The sequence below is a fragment of the Paramisgurnus dabryanus genome, chromosome 13 (assembly GCF_030506205.2).
Source record: "Paramisgurnus dabryanus chromosome 13, PD_genome_1.1, whole genome shotgun sequence".
NCBI lineage: Eukaryota > Metazoa > Chordata > Actinopteri > Cypriniformes > Cobitidae > Paramisgurnus > Paramisgurnus dabryanus.
In genome coordinates this window covers 33,481,913-33,497,321 of record NC_133349.1, presented here as the reverse complement: position 1 = coordinate 33,497,321, position 15,409 = coordinate 33,481,913, and the positions used below count along the sequence as shown (strand labels likewise).

The window sequence follows — 15,409 nt, the reverse complement described above, 5'->3', positions numbered from 1 at the left end:
TAAACAAAGGCGCCGGGTAAATCCAACATAGGGACGGCACAGCAGATTTCAGCTCGTGCCGTATGTCTTGCGTTTCATTTGGCAGTCCTGAGACAAAGTAAACCTCCCCGTCGGGGAATCGAACCCCGGTCTTCCGCGTGACAGGCGGAGATACTGTCCACTATACTAACGAGGATTTCATGGGCGTCACGCCGGGCAACATCCCCTTTGAAAGAGTACTCCTTGGCTTCTGTGTAATCAAGTTAGAGACAACAGCAGGAGGCATGAAAGGGAATCGACTGAATCCGTGATCAATTCAGTGCAGATCTGAAACAACAGTTGGTTGAGGACATTCACAAGTCTTGTTGAGCAATACCCGCCTGCCTGCGTTGGTGGTATAGTGGTGAGCATAGCTGCCTTCCAAGCAGTTGACCCGGGTTCGATTCCCGGCCAACGCACAGCTTTTTGCTCGACCCAGTCGTGAGAATGAGAGCAGCGCAGATCTTAAGCCGATTATGATGCTTAAAGGTGGCTCGTGCAAGTTGTTTGAGAAGTCAAACGAAAAGTAGCTCTCCCCGTCGGGGAATCGAACCCCGGTCTTCCGCGTGACAGGCGGAGATACTGTCCACTATACTAACGAGGATCTGACGCCCGAACTGGGTCGTCGAGCCGAGTCGTCAACCCAGACCGCAGCTTATAACACACGTACTCCCCATTTGTGAGGACAGCCTTCCTGTTTTTTTCCCCACGTTTTTTGTTTATTTTGTGTGTTTGTTTATATTTTAAAAAGTTTCTTTACCTTCTTTTTTAAAAAACATTCCCTTCTACTGCCCCAGCCAACCACCATCCTTACCCCAAAATCAGTAACCCCCCTAGATAGGTCTTTTAAAAGACAGCCCTGCCCCATTCTGAACCTTAACCCAACCCCTCCCCTTGCTTTTTTACTATTTACCTGAAATAAATTAACCCTAAACTACACCCTGCCCTAACACCAGCTATCATAACCCCAAAAAGAATTTTTGAAGTGAAAATGATCTATTAAGCTGAAGGTCTTAGACCTTGTTCTTCTGTTGGGGCCCTTTCTTTCCTTTTTTCTAGAGGCTATGGAAATTGATGAAGATTCCCCTGGCTTGGAAGAAAATTCCTCTACTGTTTTTTGGGGTGGCTTTTATTATTTTGGTTATTTGAGATTTGAAAACCTAACGGGATGGAGATTGGAGGTAACCTGTGCATCCTCTGTGCACAGAGTTTCATTCCCCAAATCCTCTCATCAAAAGATCACACTGTGACATGTTAGTAGCCTGTGCCTGTGTCTTTTTTTCACAGGAAGGTATTTCTACCTCTTTTGCTCCTCCCAGGTGGAAGGGTCTGGGTGGATCCTGAACCAGAAATTACCCTTTTTGGACATTATGGTGTGGCACACGGAGCACACTGGGTCAAGGGTTGTTGGGCATAACTCAAGTTTTCCTTCAACTACGCATAAATCTTTCGCCTTTTACTAAAGATTTCCGTGGAGGGGGACCGTTGTGAGTTTATTGTATTTTTGGGTGCTCTGCTCAGAGCAGAGCTGCGTAACTTTGGTCAATTGCAGAAAGTCTTTCGTTATGCTTGTGTTTGTCGTGATGAGTTTAGTAGTGATGCTCGCTTTCGAAGCACTGCTTCATGAGGCTTAGAAACCTTTGGGAATCTTTTCTTTCCAATCAATTGGTTCGGAGAGTGTTTCAAACCGGTTTCAAGTCACGTGATTTTAGCAAACGAGGCTTCATTATGTCATGACCGTTTCGAAACGTTTCGAAAATCCGAAGGTTCACCACTAGGGGGAGTTGGTCACAAATGACCAGTGTCTAATATGGGTAGGTGAACTCGGGTCAGTTTTATGATGCAAGTTCATAAAACATGCATCCTTCTGACTAATAACACTACCATTTTGTTTACTCTTTTTTATAGACAGATTTAATGACAAAAACGTGCATAATTAAAAGGGGAGATAGTTTTAACGATTTGTTTGCCCTAAATAAAACAAAAAAACATATAATACACTTTAAATTATGTCATAATTAAGTCAAATAAGTTTTTTAAACATATTTTAATACAAATCTTGCTATTATTTTGTAAAATAAAGTGTCAAACGTTTGGACAGATCTGCTTTTACACTATTTTGACCAGCAGGTGTCGCCAGCGAGTGTGGTGTTTCGAACGCTTCGAAAAACTGAATAAATTTTCGAAGCAATTGGTTCAACTGATTCGAAGCTTCGGAAATCTTGGTTTCTCCCATCACTGGTGTTCAGTGGCTTTAAACAAAGGCGCCGGGTAAATCCAACATAGGGACGGCACAGCAGATTTCAGCTCGTGCCGTATGTCTTGCGTTTCATTTGGCAGTCCTGAGACAAAGTAAACCTCCCCGTCGGGGAATCGAACCCCGGTCTTCCGCGTGACAGGCGGAGATACTGTCCACTATACTAACGAGGATTTCATGGGCGTCACGCCGGGCAACATCCCCTTTGAAAGAGTACTCCTTGGCTTCTGTGTAATCAAGTTAGAGACAACAGCAGGAGGCATGAAAGGGAATCGACTGAATCCGTGATCAATTCAGTGCAGATCTGAAACAACAGTTGGTTGAGGACATTCACAAGTCTTGTTGAGCAATACCCGCCTGCCTGCGTTGGTGGTATAGTGGTGAGCATAGCTGCCTTCCAAGCAGTTGACCCGGGTTCGATTCCCGGCCAACGCACAGCTTTTTGCTCGACCCAGTCGTGAGAATGAGAGCAGCGCAGATCTTAAGCCGATTATGATGCTTAAAGGTGCCTCGTGCAAGTTGTTTGAGAAGTCAAACGAAAAGTAGCTCTCCCCGTCGGGGAATCGAACCCCGGTCTTCCGCGTGACAGGCGGAGATACTGTCCACTATACTAACGAGGATCTGACGCCCGAACTGGGTCGTCGAGCCGAGTCGTCAACCCAGACCGCAGCTTATAACACACGTACTCCCCATTTGTGAGGACAGCCTTCCTGTTTTTTTCCCCACGTTTTTTGTTTATTTTGTGTGTTTGTTTATATTTTAAAAAGTTTCTTTACCTTCTTTTTTAAAAAACATTCCCTTCTACTGCCCCAGCCAACCACCATCCTTACCCCAAAATCAGTAACCCCCCTAGATAGGTCTTTTAAAAGACAGCCCTGCCCCATTCTGAACCTTAACCCAACCCCTCCCCTTGCTTTTTTACTATTTACCTGAAATAAATTAACCCTAAACTACACCCTGCCCTAACACCAGCTATCATAACCCCAAAAAGAATTTTTGAAGTGAAAATGATCTATTAAGCTGAAGGTCTTAGACCTTGTTCTTCTGTTGGGGCCCTTTCTTTCCTTTTTTCTAGAGGCTATGGAAATTGATGAAGATTCCCCTGGCTTGGAAGAAAATTCCTCTACTGTTTTTTGGGGTGGCTTTTATTATTTTGGTTATTTGAGATTTGAAAACCTAACGGGATGGAGATTGGAGGTAACCTGTGCATCCTCTGTGCACAGAGTTTCATTCCCCAAATCCTCTCATCAAAAGATCACACTGTGACATGTTAGTAGCCTGTGCCTGTGTCTTTTTTTCACAGGAAGGTATTTCTACCTCTTTTGCTCCTCCCAGGTGGAAGGGTCTGGGTGGATCCTGAACCAGAAATTACCCTTTTTGGACATTATGGTGTGGCACACGGAGCACACTGGGTCAAGGGTTGTTGGGCATAACTCAAGTTTTCCTTCAACTACGCATAAATCTTTCGCCTTTTACTAAAGATTTCCGTGGAGGGGGACCGTTGTGAGTTTATTGTATTTTTGGGTGCTCTGCTCAGAGCAGAGCTGCGTAACTTTGGTCAATTGCAGAAAGTCTTTCGTTATGCTTGTGTTTGTCGTGATGAGTTTAGTAGTGATGCTCGCTTTCGAAGCACTGCTTCATGAGGCTTAGAAACCTTTGGGAATCTTTTCTTTCCAATCAATTGGTTCGGAGAGTGTTTCAAACCGGTTTCAAGTCACGTGATTTTAGCAAACGAGGCTTCATTATGTCATGACCGTTTCGAAACGTTTCGAAAATCCGATGGTTCACCACTAGGGGGAGTTGGTCACAAATGACCAGTGTCTAATATGGGTAGGTGAACTCGGGTCAGTTTTATGATGCAAGTTCATAAAACATGCATCCTTCTGACTAATAACACTACCATTTTGTTTACTCTTTTTTATAGACAGATTTAATGACAAAAACGTGCATAATTAAAAGGGGAGATAGTTTTAACGATTTGTTTGCCCTAAATAAAACAAAAAAACATATAATACACTTTAAATTATGTCATAATTAAGTCAAATAAGTTTTTTAAACATATTTTAATACAAATCTTGCTATTATTTTGTAAAATAAAGTGTCAAACGTTTGGACAGATCTGCTTTTACACTATTTTGACCAGCAGGTGTCGCCAGCGAGTGTGGTGTTTCGAACGCTTCGAAAAACTGAATCAATTTTCGAAGCAATTGGTTCAACTGATTCGAAGCTTCGGAAATCTTGGTTTCTCCCATCACTGGTGTTCAGTGGCTTTAAACAAAGGCGCCGGGTAAATCCAACATAGGGACGGCACAGCAGATTTCAGCTCGTGCCGTATGTCTTGCGTTTCATTTGGCAGTCCTGAGACAAAGTAAACCTCCCCGTCGGGGAATCGAACCCCGGTCTTCCGCGTGACAGGCGGAGATACTGTCCACTATACTAACGAGGATTTCATGGGCGTCACGCCGGGCAACATCCCCTTTGAAAGAGTACTCCTTGGCTTCTGTGTAATCAAGTTAGAGACAACAGCAGGAGGCATGAAAGGGAATCGACTGAATCCGTGATCAATTCAGTGCAGATCTGAAACAACAGTTGGTTGAGGACATTCACAAGTCTTGTTGAGCAATACCCGCCTGCCTGCGTTGGTGGTATAGTGGTGAGCATAGCTGCCTTCCAAGCAGTTGACCCGGGTTCGATTCCCGGCCAACGCACAGCTTTTTGCTCGACCCAGTCGTGAGAATGAGAGCAGCGCAGATCTTAAGCCGATTATGATGCTTAAAGGTGGCTCGTGCAAGTTGTTTGAGAAGTCAAACGAAAAGTAGCTCTCCCCGTCGGGGAATCGAACCCCGGTCTTCCGCGTGACAGGCGGAGATACTGTCCACTATACTAACGAGGATCTGACGCCCGAACTGGGTCGTCGAGCCGAGTCGTCAACCCAGACCGCAGTTTATAACACACGTACTCCCCATTTGTGAGGACAGCCTTCCTGTTTTTTTCCCCACGTTTTTTGTTTATTTTGTGTGTTTGTTTATATTTTAAAAAGTTTCTTTACCTTCTTTTTTAAAAAACATTCCCTTCTACTGCCCCAGCCAACCACCATCCTTACCCCAAAATCAGTAACCCCCCTAGATAGGTCTTTTAAAAGACAGCCCTGCCCCATTCTGAACCTTAACCCAACCCCTCCCCTTGCTTTTTTACTATTTACCTGAAATAAATTAACCCTAAACTACACCCTGCCCTAACACCAGCTATCATAACCCCAAAAAGAATTTTTGAAGTGAAAATGATCTATTAAGCTGAAGGTCTTAGACCTTGTTCTTCTGTTGGGGCCCTTTCTTTCCTTTTTTCTAGAGGCTATGGAAATTGATGAAGATTCCCCTGGCTTGGAAGAAAATTCCTCTACTGTTTTTTGGGGTGGCTTTTATTATTTTGGTTATTTGAGATTTGAAAACCTAACGGGATGGAGATTGGAGGTAACCTGTGCATCCTCTGTGCACAGAGTTTCATTCCCCAAATCCTCTCATCAAAAGATCACACTGTGACATGTTAGTAGCCTGTGCCTGTGTCTTTTTTTCACAGGAAGGTATTTCTACCTCTTTTGCTCCTCCCAGGTGGAAGGGTCTGGGTGGATCCTGAACCAGAAATTACCCTTTTTGGACATTATGGTGTGGCACACGGAGCACACTGGGTCAAGGGTTGTTGGGCATAACTCAAGTTTTCCTTCAACTACGCATAAATCTTTCGCCTTTTACTAAAGATTTCCGTGGAGGGGGACCGTTGTGAGTTTATTGTATTTTTGGGTGCTCTGCTCAGAGCAGAGCTGCGTAACTTTGGTCAATTGCAGAAAGTCTTTCGTTATGCTTGTGTTTGTCGTGATGAGTTTAGTAGTGATGCTCGCTTTCGAAGCACTGCTTCATGAGGCTTAGAAACCTTTGGGAATCTTTTCTTTCCAATCAATTGGTTCGGAGAGTGTTTCAAACCGGTTTCAAGTCACGTGATTTTAGCAAACGAGGCTTCATTATGTCATGACCGTTTCGAAACGTTTCGAAAATCCGATGGTTCACCACTAGGGGGAGTTGGTCACAAATGACCAGTGTCTAATATGGGTAGGTGAACTCGGGTCAGTTTTATGATGCAAGTTCATAAAACATGCATCCTTCTGACTAATAACACTACCATTTTGTTTACTCTTTTTTATAGACAGATTTAATGACAAAAACGTGCATAATTAAAAGGGGAGATAGTTTTAACGATTTGTTTGCCCTAAATAAAACAAAAAAACATATAATACACTTTAAATTATGTCATAATTAAGTCAAATAAGTTTTTTAAACATATTTTAATACAAATCTTGCTATTATTTTGTAAAATAAAGTGTCAAACGTTTGGACAGATCTGCTTTTACACTATTTTGACCAGCAGGTGTCGCCAGCGAGTGTGGTGTTTCGAACGCTTCGAAAAACTGAATCAATTTTCGAAGCAATTGGTTCAACTGATTCGAAGCTTCGGAAATCTTGGTTTCTCCCATCACTGGTGTTCAGTGGCTTTAAACAAAGGCGCCGGGTAAATCCAACATAGGGACGGCACAGCAGATTTCAGCTCGTGCCGTATGTCTTGCGTTTCATTTGGCAGTCCTGAGACAAAGTAAACCTCCCCGTCGGGGAATCGAACCCCGGTCTTCCGCGTGACAGGCGGAGATACTGTCCACTATACTAACGAGGATTTCATGGGCGTCACGCCGGGCAACATCCCCTTTGAAAGAGTACTCCTTGGCTTCTGTGTAATCAAGTTAGAGACAACAGCAGGAGGCATGAAAGGGAATCGACTGAATCCGTGATCAATTCAGTGCAGATCTGAAACAACAGTTGGTTGAGGACATTCACAAGTCTTGTTGAGCAATACCCGCCTGCCTGCGTTGGTGGTATAGTGGTGAGCATAGCTGCCTTCCAAGCAGTTGACCCGGGTTCGATTCCCGGCCAACGCACAGCTTTTTGCTCGACCCAGTCGTGAGAATGAGAGCAGCGCAGATCTTAAGCCGATTATGATGCTTAAAGGTGGCTCGTGCAAGTTGTTTGAGAAGTCAAACGAAAAGTAGCTCTCCCCGTCGGGGAATCGAACCCCGGTCTTCCGCGTGACAGGCGGAGATACTGTCCACTATACTAACGAGGATCTGACGCCCGAACTGGGTCGTCGAGCCGAGTCGTCAACCCAGACCGCAGCTTATAACACACGTACTCCCCATTTGTGAGGACAGCCTTCCTGTTTTTTTCCCCACGTTTTTTGTTTATTTTGTGTGTTTGTTTATATTTTAAAAAGTTTCTTTACCTTCTTTTTTAAAAAACATTCCCTTCTACTGCCCCAGCCAACCACCATCCTTACCCCAAAATCAGTAACCCCCCTAGATAGGTCTTTTAAAAGACAGCCCTGCCCCATTCTGAACCTTAACCCAACCCCTCCCCTTGCTTTTTTACTATTTACCTGAAATAAATTAACCCTAAACTACACCCTGCCCTAACACCAGCTATCATAACCCCAAAAAGAATTTTTGAAGTGAAAATGATCTATTAAGCTGAAGGTCTTAGACCTTGTTCTTCTGTTGGGGCCCTTTCTTTCCTTTTTTCTAGAGGCTATGGAAATTGATGAAGATTCCCCTGGCTTGGAAGAAAATTCCTCTACTGTTTTTTGGGGTGGCTTTTATTATTTTGGTTATTTGAGATTTGAAAACCTAACGGGATGGAGATTGGAGGTAACCTGTGCATCCTCTGTGCACAGAGTTTCATTCCCCAAATCCTCTCATCAAAAGATCACACTGTGACATGTTAGTAGCCTGTGCCTGTGTCTTTTTTTCACAGGAAGGTATTTCTACCTCTTTTGCTCCTCCCAGGTGGAAGGGTCTGGGTGGATCCTGAACCAGAAATTACCCTTTTTGGACATTATGGTGTGGCACACGGAGCACACTGGGTCAAGGGTTGTTGGGCATAACTCAAGTTTTCCTTCAACTACGCATAAATCTTTCGCCTTTTACTAAAGATTTCCGTGGAGGGGGACCGTTGTGAGTTTATTGTATTTTTGGGTGCTCTGCTCAGAGCAGAGCTGCGTAACTTTGGTCAATTGCAGAAAGTCTTTCGTTATGCTTGTGTTTGTCGTGATGAGTTTAGTAGTGATGCTCGCTTTCGAAGCACTGCTTCATGAGGCTTAGAAACCTTTGGGAATCTTTTCTTTCCAATCAATTGGTTCGGAGAGTGTTTCAAACCGGTTTCAAGTCACGTGATTTTAGCAAACGAGGCTTCATTATGTCATGACCGTTTCGAAACGTTTCGAAAATCCGATGGTTCACCACTAGGGGGAGTTGGTCACAAATGACCAGTGTCTAATATGGGTAGGTGAACTCGGGTCAGTTTTATGATGCAAGTTCATAAAACATGCATCCTTCTGACTAATAACACTACCATTTTGTTTACTCTTTTTTATAGACAGATTTAATGACAAAAACGTGCATAATTAAAAGGGGAGATAGTTTTAACGATTTGTTTGCCCTAAATAAAACAAAAAAACATATAATACACTTTAAATTATGTCATAATTAAGTCAAATAAGTTTTTTAAACATATTTTAATACAAATCTTGCTATTATTTTGTAAAATAAAGTGTCAAACGTTTGGACAGATCTGCTTTTACACTATTTTGACCAGCAGGTGTCGCCAGCGAGTGTGGTGTTTCGAACGCTTCGAAAAACTGAATCAATTTTCGAAGCAATTGGTTCAACTGATTCGAAGCTTCGGAAATCTTGGTTTCTCCCATCACTGGTGTTCAGTGGCTTTAAACAAAGGCGCCGGGTAAATCCAACATAGGGACGGCACAGCAGATTTCAGCTCGTGCCGTATGTCTTGCGTTTCATTTGGCAGTTCTGAGACAAAGTAAACCTCCCCGTCGGGGAATCGAACCCCGGTCTTCCGCGTGACAGGCGGAGATACCGTCCACTATACTAACGAGGATTTCATGGGCGTCACGCCGGGCAACATCCCCTTTGAAAGAGTACTCCTTGGCTTCTGTGTAATCAAGTTAGAGACAACAGCAGGAGGCATGAAAGGGAATCGACTGAATCCGTGATCAATTCAGTGCAGATCTGAAACAACAGTTGGTTGAGGACATTCACAAGTCTTGTTGAGCAATACCCGCCTGCCTGCGTTGGTGGTATAGTGGTGAGCATAGCTGCCTTCCAAGCAGTTGACCCGGGTTCGATTCCCGGCCAACGCACAGCTTTTTGCTCGACCCAGTCGTGAGAATGAGAGCAGCGCAGATCTTAAGCCGATTATGATGCTTAAAGGTGGCTCGTGCAAGTTGTTTGAGAAGTCAAACGAAAAGTAGCTCTCCCCGTCGGGGAATCGAACCCCGGTCTTCCGCGTGACAGGCGGAGATACTGTCCACTATACTAACGAGGATCTGACGCCCGAACTGGGTCGTCGAGCCGAGTCGTCAACCCAGACCGCAGCTTATAACACACGTACTCCCCATTTGTGAGGACAGCCTTCCTGTTTTTTTCCCCACGTTTTTTGTTTATTTTGTGTGTTTGTTTATATTTTAAAAAGTTTCTTTACCTTCTTTTTTAAAAAACATTCCCTTCTACTGCCCCAGCCAACCACCATCCTTACCCCAAAATCAGTAACCCCCCTAGATAGGTCTTTTAAAAGACAGCCCTGCCCCATTCTGAACCTTAACCCAACCCCTCCCCTTGCTTTTTTACTATTTACCTGAAATAAATTAACCCTAAACTACACCCTGCCCTAACACCAGCTATCATAACCCCAAAAAGAATTTTTGAAGTGAAAATGATCTATTAAGCTGAAGGTCTTAGACCTTGTTCTTCTGTTGGGGCCCTTTCTTTCCTTTTTTCTAGAGGCTATGGAAATTGATGAAGATTCCCCTGGCTTGGAAGAAAATTCCTCTACTGTTTTTTGGGGTGGCTTTTATTATTTTGGTTATTTGAGATTTGAAAACCTAACGGGATGGAGATTGGAGGTAACCTGTGCATCCTCTGTGCACAGAGTTTCATTCCCCAAATCCTCTCATCAAAAGATCACACTGTGACATGTTAGTAGCCTGTGCCTGTGTCTTTTTTTCACAGGAAGGTATTTCTACCTCTTTTGCTCCTCCCAGGTGGAAGGGTCTGGGTGGATCCTGAACCAGAAATTACCCTTTTTGGACATTATGGTGTGGCACACGGAGCACACTGGGTCAAGGGTTGTTGGGCATAACTCAAGTTTTCCTTCAACTACGCATAAATCTTTCGCCTTTTACTAAAGATTTCCGTGGAGGGGGACCGTTGTGAGTTTATTGTATTTTTGGGTGCTCTGCTCAGAGCAGAGCTGCGTAACTTTGGTCAATTGCAGAAAGTCTTTCGTTATGCTTGTGTTTGTCGTGATGAGTTTAGTAGTGATGCTCGCTTTCGAAGCACTGCTTCATGAGGCTTAGAAACCTTTGGGAATCTTTTCTTTCCAATCAATTGGTTCGGAGAGTGTTTCAAACCGGTTTCAAGTCACGTGATTTTAGCAAACGAGGCTTCATTATGTCATGACCGTTTCGAAACGTTTCGAAAATCCGATGGTTCACCACTAGGGGGAGTTGGTCACAAATGACCAGTGTCTAATATGGGTAGGTGAACTCGGGTCAGTTTTATGATGCAAGTTCATAAAACATGCATCCTTCTGACTAATAACACTACCATTTTGTTTACTCTTTTTTATAGACAGATTTAATGACAAAAACGTGCATAATTAAAAGGGGAGATAGTTTTAACGATTTGTTTGCCCTAAATAAAACAAAAAAACATATAATACACTTTAAATTATGTCATAATAAAGTCAAATAAGTTTTTTAAACATATTTTAATACAAATCTTGCTATTATTTTGTAAAATAAAGTGTCAAACGTTTGGACAGATCTGCTTTTACACTATTTTGACCAGCAGGTGTCGCCAGCGAGTGTGGTGTTTCGAACGCTTCGAAAAACTGAATCAATTTTCGAAGCAATTGGTTCAACTGATTCGAAGCTTCGGAAATCTTGGTTTCTCCCATCACTGGTGTTCAGTGGCTTTAAACAAAGGCGCCGGGTAAATCCAACATAGGGACGGCACAGCAGATTTCAGCTCGTGCCGTATGTCTTGCGTTTCATTTGGCAGTCCTGAGACAAAGTAAACCTCCCCGTCGGGGAATCGAACCCCGGTCTTCCGCGTGACAGGCGGAGATACTGTCCACTATACTAACGAGGATTTCATGGGCGTCACGCCGGGCAACATCCCCTTTGAAAGAGTACTCCTTGGCTTCTGTGTAATCAAGTTAGAGACAACAGCAGGAGGCATGAAAGGGAATCGACTGAATCCGTGATCAATTCAGTGCAGATCTGAAACAACAGTTGGTTGAGGACATTCACAAGTCTTGTTGAGCAATACCCGCCTGCCTGCGTTGGTGGTATAGTGGTGAGCATAGCTGCCTTCCAAGCAGTTGACCCGGGTTCGATTCCCGGCCAACGCACAGCTTTTTGCTCGACCCAGTCGTGAGAATGAGAGCAGCGCAGATCTTAAGCCGATTATGATGCTTAAAGGTGGCTCGTGCAAGTTGTTTGAGAAGTCAAACGAAAAGTAGTTCTCCCCGTCGGGGAATCGAACCCCGGTCTTCCGCGTGACGGGCGGAGATACTGTCCACTATACTAACGAGGATCTGAGGCCCGAACTGGGTCGTCGAGCCGAGTCGTCAACCCAGACCGCAGCTTATAACACACGTACTCCCCATTTGTGAGGACAGCCTTCCTGTTTTTTTCCCCACGTTTTTTGTTTATTTTGTGTGTTTGTTTATATTTTAAAAAGTTTCTTTACCTTCTTTTTTAAAAAACATTCCCTTCTACTGCCCCAGCCAACCACCATCCTTACCCCAAAATCAGTAACCCCCCTAGATAGGTCTTTTAAAAGACAGCCCTGCCCCATTCTGAACCTTAACCCAACCCCTCCCCTTGCTTTTTTACTATTTACCTGAAATAAATTAACCCTAAACTACACCCTGCCCTAACACCAGCTATCATAACCCCAAAAAGAATTTTTGAAGTGAAAATGATCTATTAAGCTGAAGGTCTTAGACCTTGTTCTTCTGTTGGGGCCCTTTCTTTCCTTTTTTCTAGAGGCTATGGAAATTGATGAAGATTCCCCTGGCTTGGAAGATAATTCCTCTACTGTTTTTTGGGGTGGCTTTTATTATTTTGGTTATTTGAGATTTGAAAACCTAACGGGATGGAGATTGGAGGTAACCTGTGCATCCTCTGTGCACAGAGTTTAATTCCCCAAATCCTCTCATCAAAAGATCACACTGTGACATGTTAGTAGCCTGTGCCTGTGTCTTTTTTTCACAGGAAGGTATTTCTACCTCTTTTGCTCCTCCCAGGTGGAAGGGTCTGGGTGGATCCTGAACCAGAAATTACCCTTTTTGGACATTATGGTGTGGCACACGGAGCACACTGGGTCAAGGGTTGTTGGGCATAACTCAAGTTTTCCTTCAACTACGCATAAATCTTTCGCCTTTTACTAAAGATTTCCGTGGAGGGGGACCGTTGTGAGTTTATTGTATTTTTGGGTGCTCTGCTCAGAGCAGAGCTGCGTAACTTTGGTCAATTGCAGAAAGTCTTTCGTTATGCTTGTGTTTGTCGTGATGAGTTTAGTAGTGATGCTCGCTTTCGAAGCACTGCTTCATGAGGCTTAGAAACCTTTGGGAATCTTTTCTTTCCAATCAATTGCTTCGGAGAGTGTTTCAAACCGGTTTCAAGTCACGTGATTTTAGCAAACGAGGCTTCATGATGTCATGACCGTTTCGAAAATCCGATGGTTCACCACTAGGGGGAGTTGGTCACAAATGACCAGTGTCTAATATGGGTAGGTGAACTCGGGTCAGTTTTATGATGCAAGTTCATAAAACATGCATCCTTCTGACTAATAACACTACCATTTTGTTTACTCTTTTTTATAGACAGATTTAATGACAAAAACGTGCATAATTAAAAGGGGAGATAGTTTTAACGATTTGTTTGCCCTAAATAAAACAAAAAAACATATAATACACTTAAAATTATGTCATAATTAAGTCAAATAAGTTTTTTAAACATATTTTAATACAAATCTTGCTATTATTTTGTAAAATAAAGTGTCAAACGTTTGGACAGATCTGCTTTTACACTATTTTGACCAGCAGGTGTCGCCAGCGAGTGTGGTGTTTCGAACGCTTCGAAAAACTGAATCAATTTTCGAAGCAATTGGTTCAACTGATTCGAAGCTTCGGAAATCTTGGTTTCTCCCATCACTGGTGTTCAGTGGCTTTAAACAAAGGCGCCGGGTAAATCCAACATAGGGACGGCACAGCAGATTTCAGCTCTTGCCGTATGTCTTGCGTTTCATTTGGCAGTTCTGAGACAAAGTAAACCTCCCCGTCGGGGAATCGAACCCCGGTCTTCCGCGTGACAGGCGGAGATACCGTCCACTATACTAACGAGGATTTCATGGGCGTCACGCCGGGCAACATCCCCTTTGAAAGAGTACTCCTTGGCTTCTGTGTAATCAAGTTAGAGACAACAGCAGGAGGCATGAAAGGGAATCGACTGAATCCGTGATCAATTCAGTGCAGATCTGAAACAACAGTTGGTTGAGGACATTCACAAGTCTTGTTGAGCAATACCCGCCTGCCTGCGTTGGTGGTATAGTGGTGAGCATAGCTGCCTTCCAAGCAGTTGACCCGGGTTCGATTCCCGGCCAACGCACAGCTTTTTGCTCGACCCAGTCGTGAGAATGAGAGCAGCGCAGATCTTAAGCCGATTATGATGCTTAAAGGTGGCTCGTGCAAGTTGTTTGAGAAGTCAAACGAAAAGTAGCTCTCCCCGTCGGGGAATCGAACCCCGGTCTTCCGCGTGACAGGCGGAGATACTGTCCACTATACTAACGAGGATCTGACGCCCGAACTGGGTCGTCGAGCCGAGTCGTCAACCCAGACCGCAGCTTATAACACACGTACTCCCCATTTGTGAGGACAGCCTTCCTGTTTTTTTCCCCACGTTTTTTGTTTATTTTGTGTGTTTGTTTATATTTTAAAAAGTTTCTTTACCTTCTTTTTTAAAAAACATTCCCTTCTACTGCCCCAGCCAACCACCATCCTTACCCCAAAATCAGTAACCCCCCTAGATAGGTCTTTTAAAAGACAGCCCTGCCCCATTCTGAACCTTAACCCAACCCCTCCCCTTGCTTTTTTACTATTTACCTGAAATAAATTAACCCTAAACTACACCCTGCCCTAACACCAGCTATCATAACCCCAAAAAGAATTTTTGAAGTGAAAATGATCTATTAAGCTGAAGGTCTTAGACCTTGTTCTTCTGTTGGGGCCCTTTCTTTCCTTTTTTCTAGAGGCTATGGAAATTGATGAAGATTCCCCTGGCTTGGAAGAAAATTCCTCTACTGTTTTTTGGGGTGGCTTTTATTATTTTGGTTATTTGAGATTTGAAAACCTAACGGGATGGAGATTGGAGGTAACCTGTGCATCCTCTGTGCACAGAGTTTCATTCCCCAAATCCTCTCATCAAAAGATCACACTGTGACATGTTAGTAGCCTGTGCCTGTGTCTTTTTTTCACAGGAAGGTATTTCTACCTCTTTTGCTCCTCCCAGGTGGAAGGGTCTGGGTGGATCCTGAACCAGAAATTACCCTTTTTGGACATTATGGTGTGGCACACGGAGCACACTGGGTCAAGGGTTGTTGGGCATAACTCAAGTTTTCCTTCAACTACGCATAAATCTTTCGCCTTTTACTAAAGATTTCCGTGGAGGGGGACCGTTGTGAGTTTATTGTATTTTTGGGTGCTCTGCTCAGAGCAGAGCTGCGTAACTTTGGTCAATTGCAGAAAGTCTTTCGTTATGCTTGTGTTTGTCGTGATGAGTTTAGTAGTGATGCTCGCTTTCGAAGCACTGCTTCATGAGGCTTAGAAACCTTTGGGAATCTTTTCTTTCCAATCAATTGGTTCGGAGAGTGTTTCAAACCGGTTTCAAGTCACGTGATTTTAGCAAACGAGGCTTCATGATGTCATGACCGTTTCGAAACGTTTCGAAAATCCG

The 15,409-nt window shown here is 43.7% G+C and overlaps 14 non-coding genes across 14 annotated transcripts; all 14 read left to right on the top strand.

Moving 5' to 3' along the window:
- Nucleotides 1-365: 365 nt before the first annotated feature.
- Nucleotides 366-437, top strand: trnag-ucc (transfer RNA glycine (anticodon UCC)). The gene has a single exon. It is a non-coding gene; the product is annotated as a tRNA-Gly (tRNA).
- A 995-nt stretch (nucleotides 438-1,432) lies between these two features.
- On the top strand, nucleotides 1,433-1,548 carry LOC141280128 (U5 spliceosomal RNA). The gene has a single exon (XR_012334921.1). It is a non-coding gene; the product is annotated as a U5 spliceosomal RNA (small nuclear RNA).
- Nucleotides 1,549-2,638: 1,090 nt separating this feature from the next.
- On the top strand, nucleotides 2,639-2,710 carry trnag-ucc (transfer RNA glycine (anticodon UCC)). The gene has a single exon. It is a non-coding gene; the product is annotated as a tRNA-Gly (tRNA).
- A 995-nt stretch (nucleotides 2,711-3,705) lies between these two features.
- On the top strand, nucleotides 3,706-3,821 carry LOC141280127 (U5 spliceosomal RNA). Its single transcript, XR_012334920.1, has one exon. It is a non-coding gene; the product is annotated as a U5 spliceosomal RNA (small nuclear RNA).
- Nucleotides 3,822-4,911: 1,090 nt separating this feature from the next.
- On the top strand, nucleotides 4,912-4,983 carry trnag-ucc (transfer RNA glycine (anticodon UCC)). The gene has a single exon. It is a non-coding gene; the product is annotated as a tRNA-Gly (tRNA).
- Nucleotides 4,984-5,978: 995 nt separating this feature from the next.
- Nucleotides 5,979-6,094, top strand: LOC141280126 (U5 spliceosomal RNA). The gene has a single exon (XR_012334919.1). It is a non-coding gene; the product is annotated as a U5 spliceosomal RNA (small nuclear RNA).
- A 1,090-nt stretch (nucleotides 6,095-7,184) lies between these two features.
- Nucleotides 7,185-7,256, top strand: trnag-ucc (transfer RNA glycine (anticodon UCC)). Its single transcript has one exon. It is a non-coding gene; the product is annotated as a tRNA-Gly (tRNA).
- A 995-nt stretch (nucleotides 7,257-8,251) lies between these two features.
- Nucleotides 8,252-8,367, top strand: LOC141280125 (U5 spliceosomal RNA). The gene has a single exon (XR_012334918.1). It is a non-coding gene; the product is annotated as a U5 spliceosomal RNA (small nuclear RNA).
- A 1,090-nt stretch (nucleotides 8,368-9,457) lies between these two features.
- Nucleotides 9,458-9,529, top strand: trnag-ucc (transfer RNA glycine (anticodon UCC)). Its single transcript has one exon. It is a non-coding gene; the product is annotated as a tRNA-Gly (tRNA).
- A 995-nt stretch (nucleotides 9,530-10,524) lies between these two features.
- Nucleotides 10,525-10,640, top strand: LOC141280124 (U5 spliceosomal RNA). Its single transcript, XR_012334917.1, has one exon. It is a non-coding gene; the product is annotated as a U5 spliceosomal RNA (small nuclear RNA).
- Nucleotides 10,641-11,730: 1,090 nt separating this feature from the next.
- trnag-ucc (transfer RNA glycine (anticodon UCC)) lies at nucleotides 11,731-11,802 on the top strand. The gene has a single exon. It is a non-coding gene; the product is annotated as a tRNA-Gly (tRNA).
- A 995-nt stretch (nucleotides 11,803-12,797) lies between these two features.
- Nucleotides 12,798-12,913, top strand: LOC141280123 (U5 spliceosomal RNA). Its single transcript, XR_012334916.1, has one exon. It is a non-coding gene; the product is annotated as a U5 spliceosomal RNA (small nuclear RNA).
- A 1,080-nt stretch (nucleotides 12,914-13,993) lies between these two features.
- trnag-ucc (transfer RNA glycine (anticodon UCC)) lies at nucleotides 13,994-14,065 on the top strand. The gene has a single exon. It is a non-coding gene; the product is annotated as a tRNA-Gly (tRNA).
- Nucleotides 14,066-15,060: 995 nt separating this feature from the next.
- LOC141280122 (U5 spliceosomal RNA) lies at nucleotides 15,061-15,176 on the top strand. Its single transcript, XR_012334915.1, has one exon. It is a non-coding gene; the product is annotated as a U5 spliceosomal RNA (small nuclear RNA).
- Nucleotides 15,177-15,409: the final 233 nt, after the last annotated feature.